The 12,938-nt window shown below is 34.1% G+C and overlaps 1 long non-coding RNA gene across 1 annotated transcript in view; it reads right to left on the reverse strand.

The window, feature by feature from the left end:
- The window catches only part of LOC110265971, a 13,799-nt gene continuing 1,171 nt past the window's right edge, over positions 311–12,938 (reverse strand). The window contains exons 2-3 of the long non-coding RNA XR_002352690.1: positions 10,146–10,157; positions 311–321 (exon numbers count right to left, since the gene is read on the reverse strand). This is a non-coding gene — a long non-coding RNA (uncharacterized LOC110265971). The remainder of the gene's footprint in view (positions 322–10,145; positions 10,158–12,938) is intronic.

Here is a 12,938-nt window from a genome sequence, read left to right on the forward strand (position 1 = left end):
GTAATACACATAACATCATTTAGTGATGAAAAATAAATCTTAATTAAATTACAGTAACTAGATAATAAGTCCTTGATGATAAAAAAACTTATCAAATTAAAATTTAATAATGTATGAAATATAACATAAACACCCAAAAAAAACAAAATAAAGTACAATGAATAAACTAATTTTTAAAAATATTTTCGCAATTTTAGCGGACAAAATCCTCATCATATCGTTATTTTGTCATAATAAATTTAAAAAATTAAATTAAAAATATTATAAATTAATAGACGACATTCAAAACTTTTAAAGAAATACAATAGAAGCATTATCATTCTGAAAATACTTTTTGTATATTTTAGCATAATTGAGAATAAAAATTTACTCTATCGAATATTTCACCTTATATATTACCTAGAACTTGACCATTTTATATTACCTCTTTATTGTGTGATTTTATAATTTAACATTTTAAAGTGTTTTATAGTAATTTTAATTTCAACAAAATATGATATAAATAAGATCACGTCAATATTAAAATAAAAAATACTTATCTAATAAATTTGAAAAGTAAATAATATATTAACAAAAAAATAAAATTAATTTCTTAAAAACAATAGAAAAGCGGCTGAACAAGCTGTTAGGAAATTATTTTAATTTCCTAATTTGTTTGTGGGCAATACATATATTAATTGTAATCACAAATTATGCTATTTCAAATTAAATGACTTATAGTCACAAAAAATGACTTATATAATGATGATCTCATTTATTGTTATAAATGCTAAATTGAATAAGTCATTATTACTTTTGATTTGGAATTAAATGAGAATAAAACCAGATATTATCTTTTGTTCCTTAGATAATTATCTTTTTGGATTTTAGATATATTATCTTTTGGGCTTTAGATACTATTTTATTTGGGCTTTAGGGTTTAATGGGTGCCATGCTCAAATATAAATAGACTTTCAAGGTTTCGGTCCCCAATATACCAAAGCCGTCTTTGTTACTTTTTCCCCATCAAAAGAGTTGCAGTTCAGCCTCCTAGGAATACAGAAGGCTTTGGTTGAGGAAGATCGAAAGAACCACAAAATCCAAATTCTTCCATCAATTTCTAACTCTTATGAGTAAAGGTACGCTTCCGCATTATGTTATATTTTTGGTGATTCAATATGGATGATTTGGGATATTAAAATTAATTTATTTTAACAAGTGGTATCAGAGCCATCCATAATTTAATCATCGAAAATATTCGATTTTATTTTATTGGATCAATATATATATATATATATATTTATATATGCTTTGTTTACGTTGCATCCGAAATTGTTGCACGCTAATTGTTCCCCTTTTGTATGTGCACAAATGTTTTATTCTAAAGAATATATAGAACATTATTAAATTGTAATGATCTCATATTTAATTGTGTGTACCATTAATTTGGTATAAAGTTAATTAATTATTCTTTTAGGATATAAAAATTATTATGTATATGTAACTTATGCGAATATTAATCGATCCAAAAGGAAATTTATACTTGGCCAAGTTATGTATACATATTAATAATATTTGAATAATAGAAAATATTATTTAATTGTTACATAAAGAAACTAGTAACAATTTAGATTAGTATACCCATCTATTTTATAAAGATTTGGTTTTGGAATAAATTGATTGAACATTATGTTGCCAAAGTAGTCTCTTTTGTGAAAATTGATTTATTTAAAACATTAGGAATATAGTGTTATGTAATTCATGCGAATATTGGTCGGCCCAAAGAAAGGTCTATATTTGGCCGAATTACATACACATATTGAAAATAAATACATGTTTGGGTAATTAATTAAGAATAAAGTAATGCTTATTATTTATGCGGATAATAATCGGCCAAAGGAAGTTTATTGTTTGGCTAAATAATAAGCATTGCACACTTTTGTTTATTTTCTATTAATTATGCGTTCAATAATCGGCCCAAAGGAAGGTTATTGTTTGGCCAATTAATAGAAAATATATACGGTAATAAATAGGTTGCGAAGTTTAAGTCTCCATGTGCGCATTAAGTCGGTCCAAAAAAAGGCTTAATGTGTGACAGAAATTTTCACAATATTTGATTACTGCATGAGAGTATCACTTACAGTTAATTTTTCTATCCAAAGATTGAAAATTAATGTTGTTCTAGATATCTCAATATGGATTTTTTCCATTATTTAACTAATGTTTACTGCATGTTTATTTGTTCTAATCCAAAAACTATGGCTTTAGCTACCAATGTTTCTGCACAAATTAGTAGCATTCCTATGCTGAATGGTTCAAACTTTAAAATTTGGAAGGATACCGTGGAGATTGTCCTCGGTTGTATGGATATAGATATAGCTCTTTGATAGGAGAAATCCACTTCCACTCCGGAAAATCTCAATGAGGTTAAAATAGAGAAGTGGGAAAAATCCAATCGAATGAGCATTATGATCATGAAACGCTTAATTCCTGAGGCGTTTCGGGGCTCAATTACTGAGGATAAAGATGCCAAATAGTTCCTAAAGGATGTTGAAAAATTCTTTACTAAGAATAAAAAGGCGGAGGCAAGTAGTCTTTTGAGCAAACTTGTCTCCATGAGGTATAAAGGTAAAGGGAACATAAGGGAGTACATTATGGAAATGTCTCATCTTGCTTCAAAATTGAAAGCACTAAAGTTAGAGTTGTCTGAAAATTTACTCGTGCATTTCATTTTGATTTCCCTTCCTGGACACTTTGGAGAATTCAAAGTGAGATATAACACTTTGAAGGACACTTGGTCCTTAAATGAGCTTATATCTCACTGTGTGCAAGAAGAAGAGAGGCTACAGCAAGATAAGACTGAAAGTGCTCACATGGCTTCATCTTCTCAGTATAAAAGAAAGCGTGATACTACTGCGGATGTGCCTTCTCAGCAGAAAAAGGCTAAGAAACAAGATCAAGTTTCAACTTGTTTCTTCTGTAAGAAGGTGGGACACATGAAGAAGGATTGTACCAAATATGCCACCTGGCGTGTAAAGAAGGGTATAAATCTTACTTTCGTTTGTTCTGAGGCTAGTTTAAATTATGCACATGTTGATACTTGGTGGGTAGATTTTGCTGCTACTACTCATGCAAGTGTTACTATGCAGGGTTGCCTGTGGAGCCGACCGCCAAGTGATGCTGAAAGATACATCTATGTGGCAGACGGCAATATAGTTGCAGTCGAACCTATAGGAACCTTTAGATTATGTTCCACGAGTGGATTTTACTTGGATTTATTGGAGACATTTTATGTACCGTCATTTAGACAGAATTTGGTTTCTGTTTCTCGTTTGGACAAATCAGGTTATTTTTGTTTGTTCGGAGACAATAAAGTCAGTCTCTTCTATAATTCGAATAATATTTGCTCTGGCCATTTGGTGGATAATCTATATAGGCTTGACTTAAATTCCTATAATAATGAAATACTGCAAACGGGTACAAAACAAAAACAAAATGAGAATTCGGCATCATTTTGGCACAAACGCCTAGGTCATATCTCTAAACAGAGAATTCAGAGGCTCGTGTTGGATGGAATTCTTGGACCCCTAAATTTGGCAGACTTTGAAGTCTGCATTGAGTGCATAAAGGAAAAAAGGACAAACGAAAGGAAATTAGGTGCCGAGAGAGCTAAAGATGTCTTAGAACTGATACATACCGATATATGTGGCCCATTCCCTACTGTCTCTTGGAATGGACAACGGTACTTTATTACGTTCATAGATGATTACTCTCATTACGGGTATCTATATTTAATTCATGAAAAGTCCCAAGCCTTGGATGTTTTCAAGTCTTACAAAGCTGAAGTTGAACTTCAACTTGGAAAGAAAATTAAAGCTGTCAAATCTTATCGTGGTGGTGAATACTACGGAAGATATGACGGTTCAGGTGAGCAACGTCCCGGGCCTTTTTCTCTTTTCCTAGAGGAGTGTGGTATTGTTCCGCAATACACCATGCCAGGCAAACCTAGCATGAATGGTGTTGCAGAGCGAAGGAACCGGACTCTTAAAGACATGGTGAGAAGTATGATTAGTCATTCTTCCTTGCCTGAATCACTCTGGGGAGAAGCCTTAAAGACCGCAGTGTACATCCTTAATAGGGTGCCAAGCAAAGCAGTTCACAAAACCTCATATGAAATTTGGACTGGAAAAAGGCCCAGTATAAAGCATTTGCATATTTGGGGATGTTCAGCTGAGGCGCGACCTTATAGGCCGCATGAAAGAAAATTGAACTCAAGGACAATTAGTTGCTACTTTGTTGGTTACATTGAGCACTCACGGGGGTACAAGTTTTACAATCCTGAATCAAGGTCTATTTTTGAAACGGAAAATGCGAGATTTCTTGAGGATGTTGAGTTTGGAGGGGGAAGGAAATATTAGGAATGTTGCTTTTGATGAGGATTCTGTAACTGACAATGATCAGGTCCTTGTGCCTATTGTTGTTCAAGATACAGTTATAGTACAAGAGCAAAATAAGAATCCTACTGTAGATCCAGTTACAGTACAAGAGAACAATGAGAATATTGTTGTTGCTCGAGATACTGCTACAGTACAAGAAAATGATGAGAATCCTCATCAACCCCAACCCATACAGCAAGCTCAAAAACCTCAAGAAGTCTCATCAAGGAGATCCAATAGAGAAAGGAGAAAATTCATCTATGGTCTCAAACAAGCTTCCCGTCAATGGTATCACAAGTTCATCAAGTCATTACCTCGTGGTTTTGAGGGAAATATCATAGATGAATGTGTATACCGCAAATTCAGTGGGAGTAAATACATTTTTTTCTTTGATCTTATATATTGATGACATTCTACTTGCCAGAAACGATATAAGTTTGTTGCATGAAATTAAGAAATTTCTATCGAACAAATTCGAAATGAAAGATCTTGGTGATTGAAGAACGAAACTCTCGCGCGATCTAGAATTTTCACGAATAAATTTCCGTTGTAAGTATAGCTTCTAGACCGACAAGAATTCCTTTCTTACAAAAGTTTTGGTTGTCACAAGTAACAAAACCCCTTTGAAATTAATAACCGAAGTATTTAACCTCGGGTCGTCTTCTCAAGGAATTGCAGGGAGGTGTTCTTATTATTGGTTATGAGTCTTGTAAATTGGGGGTTTTGAAAGTGAGGAACAGGTAATTTAAATAACAAGAAAAATAAATTGTAGGAATTAATAAATTAAGATCTAATAAAACTCTTGGCAAGGTATGAAAATTTGGAAGTCCTATCCTAGTTATTCTTATGAGAATTGAAGTTAATCCCACTTAGTTAACCTTTACGAAAGCAAGGGCAAGTCAAGTGAACTAATTAGTTAGATCCTCAAGTCCTAGCCAACTCCTAAGGAAAGACTAGAGTTAGTGGGATTCCAGTCAATTAGCAGACATAACAATCAATCACGATAAGGTTGATAACTCAAGAGCCTCCAGTTAATCAATTAAAGCCAAGAATATAAAAAGCTAAATAAGAATCATAAATCTGAAATACCTCAAATTGCATTAAATAGAAATTATAATCTAACATGAAGAGTTCATAAGCCAATTTGGTTAAAAAGAGAATCAACAAGAAAAATAGAATAAACTAGTAAGCCAGAATAAATAAAAGTAGAATAGAAGTTGAATTAAAGGAACAATGTTGAAATAATAAGAAATCCTAATCCTAAATCCTAAGAGAGAGGAGAGAACCTCTCTCTCTAAAAACTACATCTAAACTAAAAATTATGAATTATGAGCTGATGATTATAAAGGAATGGATTCTCCCACTTTATAGCCTCTAATATGTATTTTCTGGGCCGAAAACTGGGTCGAAAACAACCCAGAAATCGCTGGAGAAGAAATCTGCCACACTGATTTTCGTCACTGCGATGCGTCCGCGTGGAGCATGCATTCGCGTTGTCTAGCATCAGAGAAGCTATAGCATATTATATATTAAATTGAAGCTTCAGACGTTAGCTTTCCAACGCAACTGGAACCGCGTCGTTTGGACCTCTGTAGCTCAAGTTATGACCGTTTTAGTGCGAGAGGGTTAGGCTGACAGCTTTGCAGTTCCTTCAACTTCTTGTATTCCTTCCACTTTCGCATGCTTTCTTTCCATCCTCCAAGCCATTCCTGCCCTGTAATCTCTGAAAACACTTAACACACATATCAAGGTATCTAATGGTAATAAGAGAGGATTAATATTAGCAAATATAAGGCTAAGGAAGCATGTTTTCAATCATAGCACAAAATCAGGAAGAAAAAAGTAAAACCATGCAAATAGTATGAATAAGTGGGTAAAGAGTTGATAAAATCCACTCAATTGAGCACAAGATAAACCATAAAATAATGATTTATCAACCTCCCCACACTTAAACAATAGCATGTCCTCATGCTAAGCTCAAGAAAAGCTATAAAGGAGTGAAGAGGAATGGTAAAATGTATGAAATGCAATCCTATCTATATGAATGCAACTAAATGCAAAATATTTCTACCAACTTGGTGAAAAGTAAATAAACCTTTCAAGAACAAACATGAACTGGATTTCACTAATTCAAATCATAAAAATGAAGTACAAATAGACTTGCAGAAGAAAATAGCTCATGAAAGCCAGGAATAAAGAATCGAGCATCGAACCCTCACCGGAAGTGTATACACTCTAATCACTCATGTGTTTAAGGTTTCGATTCTCTCAATTCTCTACTAACCTTGCTTTCTAAGGCTTGCTCTTCATCTAACAATCAACAAAAATTTAATGCACAGATACACATATCAAGAGGTCTTTTAAGGGTTGTAATGGGGTTAGGGTCAAGGTAGGATTGTATTTGGCCAAGTGGAAAAAAATCTGAATCCTTAATTAACTTAAACTTTTCCCACCTAACTTAAGACAATCCATGTAATTACAATGCAAAATCTAACTGCTCATTAACTATATTTTCCACATATTCATGCATCCGATTTTGAGTACAGTACATATGCATTGCTTTCATCATTTACTTTGGGGCATTTTGTCTCCTTTTACTTATTTGCTCTTTTTCTTTTCTTTATATATATATATATATATATATTCTTTTCTTTTATTTTTCTCAATGCATATGATTAAATTATTGGATGCATGAATCATGTCCTAAACATTTCTTTCACATTTTCAGAAAATTCTAACATACTCAATTCTCAAACCAAATGTTTCCAAACCCAATTTTCCCACACTTAAATCATAAGCACTCTCACTAGTCTAAGCTAACCAATGATTCAAATTAAGGACATTATTGTTTTTTGCTTAGAGTTAATGATGTGCTAAAGTAAAGAACAAAGAGTAAAATAGGCTCAAAATTGGTTTGCAAAGAATAATGAAAAGGGTAAGGCCATATGGGTATGTAAGCTCAGTGAAATAAAGGCCTCAATCATGTAAGTGAATGCATACATCAAATAATGGAAATATAGAATTAAGCAAGACAAAAATCACAATTTTAGAGAGAACAACACACACCAAAAATAAAAATTTGGTTGATAAAATACAACCAATCAAATAGGCTCAAAATCTCACTGGTTTTGTGTGTTCAAGCTTTAAACCATGTTCTAGTATAATATTTCTTCAAACAAGTTTAACATTAAATTTTATTCAAATTAGTGAAATGCTCTAAAAGGTTTCTTGAAAAAGAAAATATTACTTCAACCAAGTGGTAAAATATGCACAAAATCAAATAATCATGCAATCAAACATGCAAATGCAACAACTAACAAGGAAAATAAACCATTGGTGTTGAGATAGAAGAGTAACTAACCCATGGAGATCGGTATCGACCTCCCAACACTTAAAGATTACACCGTCCTCGGTGCATGCTAAGATGTACAAGTGGACGGGCTGCTCCAACTGATGTCTTTCTCTTTGTGCAGATTGACTTGTTTGTCTCCCCAGTTAGAAGCTTTCCCTTTTCCTTCCTCGGTGGCCATCTTGAAAGAAGAGAAAAAGAAGGAAAGTAACCCAGAAATAAAGATAAAAACATAAATAAAATATAGGTGTTAATGCCAAATAATAAAGGTCTCAATTACATGGTAGCTACAACATGCAAGTGAGAAAATAGTGGAAGCAAATGGCATACCAGTGGTGCAAAAGTTGCAACAAATGGGGGCGAAGTGTGGGTAATGAAAGACAATATAAATTCATGTCAATGCAAAAGGAATACCAGTATTATAAAAATTAGCATTGACATATAATTGATAATACCCAATCAGAATAAAACAAGTCATGAAGCACCAGAATAATTCAAGAAAAGATGTAACAGTTGAATAAGAAATTTTAACACCAATGGAAAAATAATGAATTTAGAAAAGAAAAATAAAAATATGCACTAAATTAAAATGTAATGAATGAAAGTATGAAAATGAATTAAAATAAAATAAAATGAAAGATAAGAGGAATGAGAAAGGAAAGAAGGGAAGAAGAAGTAAGTAAGAAAGGAGGGAGAAAAAATTAGGATTGAGGAAGAAAAGATAAGATATTTGGCGCTGATTTGGATAAGCTGTGCGGCAGAGGCAACGCGGACGCGTGAGTGACGCGGTCGCGTGGTGCGAGATAAGGTCAGGTGACGCGGACGCGTGGGTCACGCGATCGCGTGGCCTGATTTGTGCGATTGGCGCGAGTGCAACCTCGCGTTTGCGCAACTCTCTGTTGTAAATGCATATTGCCAAAAATATGGGTGATGCGATCGCGTGCTTGACGCGATCACGTGAATGGTCTTTCTTTTAAAAATGACGCGAACGCGTGGGGCACGCGTTCGCGTGGCAGGGCTTGTGCTTCTAGCATAGTTCCAGCCCTATTCCAGCCTAACTTGCTGCCAAACACCCGTTTACGTCGATTTTACAGGGCCACGCATTCGCGTGGGTGACGCGGACGCGTGGGAGGCATTTTTCCCACATGACGCGGACGTGTCAGCGACGCGGTCGCGTGGATCAATTTATGCTAAAGGCACGCCTCCAGCCACGCTTTCGGGTGACTCTCTGTTCAATCTTGTTTTCTTCCCAACGCACATATGACGCGGACGCAGATGCAAAATGCAGTATGCAGATGCTGATGCAGAATGTTATGAATAATTCCAGGTTCAATAAAATAAAATAAAACTCAAAAACAAACAAAACAAAATAAAATCAAAATGGAAGAAAATGAACGATCATACCAAGGTGGGTTGTCTCCCACCTAGCACTTTTAGTTAAAGTCCTTAAGTTGGACATTTGGGGATTCCTTTGTTATGGTGGCTTGTGCTTGTACTGATCCTTGAATCCCCACCAATGTTTGTAATTCCAATGGCCTCCGGGATCCCAAACTAGGCGCAGAAAGCCTTCAAGTAAGTTAAAGCAAGTGACAAGGTCTCAAGAGTGTTGATTTCCAGAATGAATTCCGGGGTCCCAAATCTTGCTTTTGCACCCGTCTTCTTGTTCATCATTAGTGTTCCAACCGGGTGGCAGGCAATCTGAATTCTCACTAAAGTGGCCAAACAACTTCCCAGACCCATTCAATTGAGCTCATAAGCCAATTTGGCTAAAAAGAGAATCAACAAGAAAAATAGAATAAACTAGTAAGCCAGAATAAATAAAAGTAGAATAGAAGTTGAATTAAAGGAACAATGTTGAAATAATAAGAAATCCTAATTCCTTTAAGAGGAATCCTAATCCTAAATCTTAAGAGAGAGGAGAGAACCTCTTTCTCTAAAAACTAAATCTAAACTAAAAATTATGAACTATGAGCTGATGATTATGAATGAATGGATTCCCCCACTTTATAGCCTCTAATCTGTGTTTTCTGGGTCAAAAATTGGGTCGAAAACAGCCCAGAAATTGCTGGAGAAGAAATCTGCCACGCTGATTTTCGTCACTACGACGCGTCCGCGTGGAGCACGCGTTCGCGTCGCCTAGCATTAGAGCAACTATGGCATATTATATATTAAATCGAAGCCCCAGACGTTATCTTTCCAACGCAACTGGAACCGCGTCGTTTGGACGTTTGTAGCTCAAGTTATGACCGTTTTAGTGCGAGAGGGTCAAGCTGACAGCTTTGCAGTTCCTTCAACTTCTTGTATTCCTTCCACTTTTGCATGCTTCCTTTCTATCCTCCAAGCCATTCCTGCCCTATAATATCTGAAAACACTTAACACACATATCAAGGCATCTAATGGTAATAAGAGAGGATTAATATTAGCAAATATAAGGCCAAAGAAGCATGTTTTCAATCATAGCACAAAATCAGGAAGGAAAAAGTAAAACCATGCAAATAGTATGAATAAGTGGGTAAATAGTTGATAAAATCCACTCAATTGAGCACAAGATAAACCATAAAATAGTGGTTTATCAGTGATGCCTCTTTTGTATTAGGAATCGAGATACTAAGAGATTGCTCTCAAGGTATTCTTGGATTGTCACAAAAGAACTATATCGAAAAGATTTTAAGTAGATATGTCATAGAAAGTTGTAGACCAATGGACACACCCGTAGTTAAAGGAGACAATTTTAGTCTCAAGCAATGCTCCAAAATGATCTTAAGAAGACAACAATGCATGATAAACCTTATGCATCAGCACTAGGGAATTTAATGTATGCTCAAGTCTACATACATCCCGATATATCATTTATAGTGGTAGTGTTGGGTAGATACTTGAGCAATCCGGATATAGATCATTGGATAGCTGTTAAACGCGTAATGTGTTGTTTAAAGAAAACAAGGGATTACATGCTTATTTATCGGAGATCAGAAAATTTGGAGATCATTAGGTACTTTGATTCTGATTTCATGGCATATGGTTGCGAAACTTTGTCACTAAGCTTCATATAGTAGTTGAAAGGCCATTAAAGATATTTTGTGACAATAAGTCAGCAATACTATACTCCAATAACAATAAGAGCTTGACAAAATCGAAGTATACAGACATCAAGTTCTTAGTTGTCTAGGAGAAAGTTTAAGAAAAACAGATTTTCATAGGACATATAGGAACAGAGTATATGCTAGCAGACCCATTATCAAAGGATTGACCCCTAAGGTTTTTCATGAGCACACTGCTCGGATGGGTGTCAATATTTGTGATGCCTTAGTTTAGTGGGAGTTTATGCTATATGTCCTATGACAGATATTGAGTTATTTTTCTGCAGAATTAAGTTGATGGTTTATTTTATGTTATGTGAAATGTTCATTTTGCAATATTTGTATTGTGTTTGATCTCAATAAAGTTGGACCAGCTGGAAATAGACATGCATGAGATCATTTGGCATGTAATTTCTATATTACTCATCCAAATTTGATATATGTCGTTAAGTATATTAGGATGGTGATTGGCGTGGTTTAGTCACGACAATTAATGTGATAAAGCTGCGGTAGTTCCATATCTAATGTATGAGACGAACCAGATTGTTAAAGTAATGAGAGAAATAACATTCAGATGCATGCATAAAGTTTATAAGGTGTGATTATGTCAAGAAAGAATATATGTATAGCCCAAGTGGGAGATTGTTAGGAAATTATTTTAATTTCCTAATTTGTTTGTGGGCAATACGTATATTAATTGTAATCACAAATTATGAATTCAAATTAAATGACTTATAGTCACAAAAAAATGACTTATATAATGATGATCTTATTTATTGTTATAAATGCTAAATTGAATAAGTCATTATTACTTTTGATTTGGAATTAAATGAGAATAAAATAAGATATTATCTTTTGTTCCTTAGATAATTATCTTTTTGGATTTTAGATATATTATCTTTTGGGCTTTAGATACTATTTTATTTAGACTTTAGGGTTTAATGGGTGCCATGCTCAAATATAAAGACCTTCAAGGTTTCGGTCCCCAATATATCAAAGCCGCTTTTGTTCCTCTTTCCCCATCAAAAGAGTTGCAGTTCAGCCTCCTAGGAATACAGAAGACTTTGGTTGAGGAAGATCGAAAGAACTACAAGATCCAAATTCTTCCATCAATTTCTAACTCTTATGAGTAAAGGTATGCTTCCGCATTATATTATATTTTTGGTGATTTAATATGGATAATCTAGAATATTAAAATTAATTTATTCTAACATAGGCACGTTAGTGCCTGTTGAGCCGCTAGTTTTATTAAAGCGGTTTTACGTAAAAGCTATTTCGAACAGTTAAAGTTATTATTTTATTAAAGCAGTTTTACGTGAAAAACTTCTGTTCTTACAAGTGGCTTGATTTCCACATTTTTCACGCATCGAAGGCGCCTCCTGAAGTAACGCTTTTGAACTTGAGGCGTTACTAGCGCTTTGCATGCATGCCTGCGTTACTAACGCCATGCAAAGGCTAGAGAGCTTGAATCTTGGAACTGGAAGCCTAGTTGCATGCGTTGTTGAAAGTGGCGCTTCAATAATGACGCGTTACTAATGCTTTGGTGTGTCTCTGGGGACTTTGTTGCATGCGTGAATACACAATATAATCTTTAATGCCATTCTTTATTCTTGACTGATTTCATCCTTGAACAACTTGAATCTCACACCATTCATCATCATTCTCCTAAAAATCATTAAATATAAGTGCATCAAAGTTTCGTTCTTAATCTCATAAATCAACACAAAATAAACTAATGTACATAAGTGCAACAAACTTAGTTCTATTAGGCACAAAATCACCTAATGTACACAAGTGCATCAATCTTAATTCTTATAATATTCATGAATGAACATAAATTCAACTAATATTAATTGATTCTTTGCATGCAAACATAATTGAGAATTAACCACAAAAACACGTTATTAGTAAACAAAATTCATGATTTATTTGATGAAAAAAATTCCTAAACTAACTAGCTAAGATGCACATGTATTAAATACTTTAATCCAAGAACTAGAGGTAATATAAATAATTTTTTTATTTATAAAAATTAAAATATTAAATTTTAAAATTTCAATTATTTAAATCAATTTATATAAAATTCTTATTCTT

This window comes from Arachis ipaensis, chromosome B08, assembly GCF_000816755.2.
Source record: "Arachis ipaensis cultivar K30076 chromosome B08, Araip1.1, whole genome shotgun sequence".
Taxonomy (NCBI): domain Eukaryota; kingdom Viridiplantae; phylum Streptophyta; class Magnoliopsida; order Fabales; family Fabaceae; genus Arachis; species Arachis ipaensis.